This window comes from Elephantulus edwardii, unplaced genomic scaffold (genome assembly GCF_000299155.1).
Source record: "Elephantulus edwardii isolate Elephantulus edwardi_28Jun2011 unplaced genomic scaffold, EleEdw1.0 scaffold00179, whole genome shotgun sequence".
In the NCBI taxonomy this organism is placed as follows: domain Eukaryota; kingdom Metazoa; phylum Chordata; class Mammalia; order Macroscelidea; family Macroscelididae; genus Elephantulus; species Elephantulus edwardii.
Window position 1 is genome coordinate 1540683 of NW_006399929.1, and position 6738 is coordinate 1547420.

Sequence of the window (6738 nt, forward strand, 5' to 3'; positions counted from 1 at the left end):
TAATAATAATAAATTGCAATTAATCTACATAAATTCATCACATAAGTTGTGGGATGATAACAGGGACACCAAACATAGGAAAATAAAATATCACTATAAATGTAAGATAAAAAAAAGACCAAAATGAATGTCAGAGAGCCTCCGAAAATTGCTCTAGAATGTGAAGCTAATGTGAAAGGAAGAAATGATGAATTAGGAGGACTGATTTATTTGTTTTATGACAAAAAGTCCACATAGGTAATAATCTTTTTTTATTTTGGCTGCCATAGTATTTTTAGCACTTAGTATGTGCCAAGCAAACATTAATAGTGGGGAACACTTACTCATCCCTGGGATCCTAACTCGTTTCCTTCTTTTGCCTCTCGTGGTCCTCGGCTAGTTCAACAGCTCAGAACTGTTGGTGTATGCAGCCAGAGTTCTCTGCTCTCTCAGCAGTTCATGCCCATTGGTGTGGCCAGAATTCTTGGCTCTCAGTGTTGAGCTTACTGTCTTGAGCAGTAGTGCAGTTTTAGTTGGGATCCCATAGTTTATATACTTTTGGGGGCTATTACATATTCAACCAACAACATTCAAACTTTGGATTTTATTATATTCAACCAATAATATTAGTAATAACAATATTCAAACTTTGGGTTTTACCAACTATGTTAATTTAAAAACAAGTTGTATAACCAATCACATCAGTTCCAAAACAACATAGGTTTGACCAGTCTTGTTCTATACCATGGAAATATGGGCAGTAACAAGTCACAATTCCTTATCAGGGGTCTACACATGTGGCCAGTGAGGACCCTTTTGGGTATGTTAAGCTGTTTCCTACACATTTCTTATTTCTAACATATAACATAGCAAATTCCTACATATTTCTTATTCTTAATTCTAACATATAGCAAATTTATTCTATTATCTTATACTTAAACTGCTCATAAAACTGATATAAGAGGGATCCTGGCTGAAAGTAAGGAATACCAGAAGAATGTCTATTTGTGCTTTGTTGACTATGTAAAGGTGTTTGACAGTATGGGTCATAACAGGTTGTGGCTGACACTGAGAAGAATGGAAATCTCAGAGCACTTGATTGTGCTCATGTGGAACCTATACCTGGAGCAGGAGGCTGTCGTGTGAACAGAGTAGGGGAGCACTGCATGGTTTCAAATTAGGAAGGAGGTGCATCAGGGTTGTATTCTAGCTCCATACTTGTTCAATCTATATGCAGAGCAAATTATCTGATAAGCTGGACTCTATGAAGAGGAATGTGGCATCTGGATTGGAGAGAAACTCATCAATAACCTGCTTTATGCATATGAAACAAACTTACTTGCTGAAAGTGAGAAGGATTTGAAGCACTTGTTGCAGAAGGTCAAGGAATGCAGCCTTTAGTATGGATTGCACCTCAATATCAAGAAAACAAAGAGTCTTACAACTGGACCAATAGGCACTGTCATGATGGCTGGAGAGAAGATTGAAACTGTCAACAGATTCATCTTGCTTGGATCCACAATTAATACTCTTGGTACGAGCAGTCAGGAAATAAGGAAACACATTACACTGGAAAAAAATCTGCAGTTATAGACGTTTTCAAATTATTGAGGAGTAATGATGTCAGTTTGAGGACTAAAGTGTTTCTGATTCAGGCCATAGTCTTCCCAATTACTATGCATCTGAGACCTGGACAATGAATAAGGATGACAGATAAAGAATTGACATCTTTGAACTGTGGTGTTAGAGAAGAGCACTGAACATCCCATGGACAGCCAAGAGAATGAACAGATATGTCTTGGAGATGGTGCAACTGGAGTGCTCTTTGGAGACAAAAATGCTGAGGTTTTTCCTCATGTATTGCTAGGAGGTTTTATTCCTTGGAGAGAGGGACATGATGGTGGGAAGGGTAGAGGTTTGGCGAAGGAGGGGAAGTCCCTCAACCAGGTGAACTGACACAGTGACTGCTGCAATGGGCTCTTGTGTGTCAGGAAGTGTGAAGTTCAGATGTTTTGTAAATAGAGTTGCTGTGAGTCGTATTTGATTTGATAGCACTTAACAACAACAACAAGAAGTAATAATTTGTAATTTTCTTTGTATATAAGTCTTTTATGTTTTAGTCAGGTTTGATCCTAGGTATTTAATCTTATGTTTAGCTTATTTCTTTTCTATCCTATCTTTGCTACTGTAGAAAAATCCTTCTGGTTTTTGTATGTTCATTGTCTGTGTATGTACTTGCAGATTCTTTCATGTTTTCTAGGTTTGCTATCATCTGCTTATAGAGATAGTTTACCTCCTCTTTGCCAATTTGGATACCTCTTATTTCCTTCTGTTGACTTACTGCTTTTTCTAGGACTTTGACTGCAATATTGAATAGAAATGGTGATAGTGGACATCCTCGTCTGTTCTCCTTTCTCAGGGGGAATGCCTTTAATATTTCTCCATTTAGTGTGATGTTGGGTTTTGGTTTAGAATATATGCTCTTTTTTATGTTGAGGAAATTTCCTTCTACTTCTACTTCACTGAATATACTAATCAGGAAAGTATGTTGAATTTTTTCAAGAGGCTTTTCTGCATCAGTTGAGAGAATTATGTGGCTCCTATTTTTTATTTTGTTGATGAAATGGATTATATTTACTGTCCTTTTCATGTTGCATGCCTATTAAGAATCCCACTTCATCATGATGTATTAGTATTTTGATATTTTGTTGGATTCTACTGGCAAGGATTTTGTTAACAATTTTTGCATCTGTGTTCATGAGAGATACTGGTCTAAAGTTTTTTTTTTAATTTATTTTAATTTTAGTGGTGTCTTTACCTGACTTTGGTGCCAAAGTTATGCCTCTTTCATGGAATAAGTTTAGTAAAATTTCTTATTTTGCAATTTTCTGAAATATTTTATGTAGGATTGGTGATAGCTATTCTCTGACTGATAAAAATTACTGTTAAAGTCATCTGATCCAGGAATTGTTTTGCTCAGACAGTTTTTTTAATGACTTACTCAAGTTCTTCTATGTGATGGTTTTGTTCAGATGTTATACTTCAGTCTGTTTCATTTTTGACAAATTTCCTGTTTCTAAATATTTGCTAATTTCTCGAAAATTTTTTATTATAATTTTTCTAACAATTCCATTATTATCTTTTTATGTCAAGTGTATCTATTGGAACATTTCTCATTTAATGTCTTACTGAGATTATTTGTGTCTTTCCCCTCCTTTTCCTTTGTTAAGTTTTCCGGTGGTTTGTTGCTTTTATTGACCCTTTCAAACAACTAATTCTTTGTCTTATTGATAATTTCAATTATTTTTCTGTTTTCTAGTCCATTTATTTATGCCCTGATTTTTATAAGTTCCTTTCTTTTAGAGGTTGTCAGATTTTCCTATTTGCTGGAGATACTGAGTTAAAGAGCAAATTTTCATTCAGTTTTCCCCCCTTTGATGCATTTTCTTACTGCTATGGATTAACCTCTACATATCAGTTTTGCTGTATCCCAGAGATTTAAGTTCATTTTCATTTGTTTAAAGAAACTATTTTATTTTTTTTCTTTCTTATATTACCCACTCATGCTCAAGAAGGCATTGTTTTCCATCCAGTTACATGGGTTATTTCACCCTTTCCTTATACTTCTGCTGTTATTTTCTAATTTTATAGCATTGCTATCTGAAAAATTCTTTGTAATATTTCAGTGTTTTTCAATTGATTGAGGCCTTTTTTGTGACCTTAAATATGATCCATTCTAGAGAATGTTTCATGAATGCTAAAGAAGAATGTATATTGAGTTTTTTAGGGTACTATACCCTGTATAAGTCCATGAGATCTAGTTGACTTATTTTGTACTTTAGTTCTTCTGCTTCTTTGTTGAATTTATTTCTAGTCATCCTATATGTCCTTGAGAGAAGTCTATTTGAAGTTTCCTGCTACTATCATTGTTTATATGTGGTTGAGTTGGAACCTTTCCATAGCTGATCCTTCAGTGGGTTTCCAGAGGCAATAAAGTGCACAGGAAAAGATTGCCCAAACTTCTCCAGCAAAGAAGCTGATGTATTTGAACCATGTGCTTTTGAAATTGCAGCTTCCTGCCACTAAGCCATCAAAGCACCCTAGTTTTGTCTGTTATTGTTATGTACCGTCGAGTCACTTGCAACTCGAAGAGACCATGTATACAACAGTTATGAAGATTGCCCTATCCTGAGCCAGTCTCACTGACTCTGACACATTTACTCTCAGTACTCTAGTTATTTTGTCAGTCCATCTCATCTAAGACCTTTGTCTCCTGTGCTGTTCCTCTACCCTTCTGAGCTTGATGTCCTTCTCTAAGGACTGGTGCCTCCTGGCCACGGGCAGGACCTTCAAAAACCTAGCCTCCAAGGAGAAACTTGGTTTCACCCTCTCCAAGACAGACCTGTTTGTTCTCTTGGTGGTTCATGGCATGTTTAATACTCTTCTCCAGCACCACAAATCAAAAGCATCAATTCTTCTTCCTTTATCCTTAGTCATTTTCCAGCTCTCTGATGCACAGCAAGCAATTGCAAAGACCAAACTGAAAGTGGAATCAGAGGTGAGATATAAAGGAAATGAAGAAAACATTAGAATCATGTGGGATGACATCAAAAGGAACAACATACATACGATAGAAATTCCAGAACATGGGCGTGACAAGGAAGTCACTGAGTAAATTGTGCAAGAAGTACTATAAGAAAACTTCCCAGGTATTTTGTAGAATTGGGAAATCCACATTCAAGAGGTATAGCAAATACCAGATAGGCTAGACCCCAAAAGAAAAACATCAAGATATAGTCAAATTCTCCAAATTAAAAGATAAGGATAAAATACTAGAAGCAGCGTGAGAAAAACAAAGAGTTACCTACAGAGGGTAAACAATTAGATTAAGTTCTGATTTCTCAGTGGAAACCATGTAAACTAGATAACAACAGGATGGCATATACGGAAAGTGGAAAGAGAACATTTGCCAGCCAAGGATTCTATACTCAGCAAAGCTCTCCATCAAATATGAGGGAGAAATTAGATCCTTTGCAGAAAGGAAGGAACTTAGGGAATTTGTGAAAATAAAACCAAAACTACAAGAAATTTTAAGTAAATTCCTTCACATTCCAAAGGAAAGTTGATGGACCACACTAACAAGAAACAATAGAAAAATAAACACAGCAAAATGGCAATGGTAAGACCTGGCCTGACAATAATCATACTTAATGTAAATGGACTAAATGTGTCAATTAAGTGAAAAAGAGTAGCTGAATTGAAGAAAAAGCCCATCACTATGTTGCTTACAAAATACACATCTTAAAAAATGGAGAAAAAGACAGACTCAAAATCAAAGACCAGGGGAGAAAATATGCCAAGCAAATAGCAAACTCATAGAAGCAGGAGAGGCAATAGTAATCTCTGATAAAATAGACTTCAGAACGAAAACCACCATAAAAGATAAGGAAGGGTATTACATACTGAATAAAGACACAATAGATCAGGAAGACATAACCTTGGTCAATGTTTATGTACCAAATGATAGACTGGCAAAATACATAAAAAAATGGTTAAGAGAATTGAAGAAAGAAATAGAGAACATCCCAATAGTTGTAGGAGACTTCAACACACCACCATCACCAAAGAATATGCCAACTCAAAAGAAACTTAACAAAGATGCAGAAGATCTAAATGATACAATCAGTCAACTCGACATTATGGATGTATTTAGGGTACTTAAACCAAACTCAATTCACTTTCTTCTCAAGTACACATGATACGTTCTCTGAATCAGTCACCTATTAGGACACAAAGCAAGCTTCAATATATTTAAAACACTGAAATAATACAAACCATCTTTTCAGACCAGATGCCATAAAACAAGAGAGAGTAAAGTTTTCAATAAAACAGGAGAGTAAAGCTTATAAAACTAACCTGTGTGGAAACTAAATAACTCTCTGCCAGAACATGGTTGGATTATTAAAGAAATAAAGAATAAAATAAAAAGTTCCTTGAAACAAATGAAAATGAAAATACAACATACCAAAACCTCTGGGATGCAGCTAAGGCAATCTTCAGGAGACAGTTCACAGCAATAGGCACACACATAAAAAAGGAAGGAAGAATAAAAATCAAAGATCTAACTCAAACCCCTTGTCAACTAGAAAAAGAACAACAATCTAACTGTATAACCTTTAGAAGAAAGGAAATAATAATCACAAGAGGTGAAATAAATGAGATAGAAAGCAGAAAAACAATTGAAACCATCAGTAAGACCAGCAACTGGTTTTTAAAAGGGTCAATAAAGTTGACAAACTGCTGGAAAACTTAACAAAAAGAAAAAAAAGAAGAGAAAACACAGATTACTCAAATAAGAAATGATAGTGATGAGATCACAACAGAACCAGATGAAACTGAATCCATAATATCAGAATACTATAAAAAGCTATTCTCTGATAAATTTGAAAACCTAGAAGAAATGGACGAATTCCTTGAAACTCATTCCCTACACAGACTGACAAGGACAGACATTGAACACTTGAACAGATACATCACAAAAGAAGAAATTGGACAGATCATAAAAAGACTTTCCCATAAGAAAAGTCCTGGACCCTATGGCTTCACAGCTGAATTCTGCTAAACATTAAGAAGATCTATTACTAATTCTGTTGTTGTTGTTTTTACGTGCCGTCGAGTCGCTTGCGACTCATAGCGACCCTATGTACAACAGCCCTAAACTCTGCTCTGTCCTGTGCCAATCGCACTGTCTCTGACACT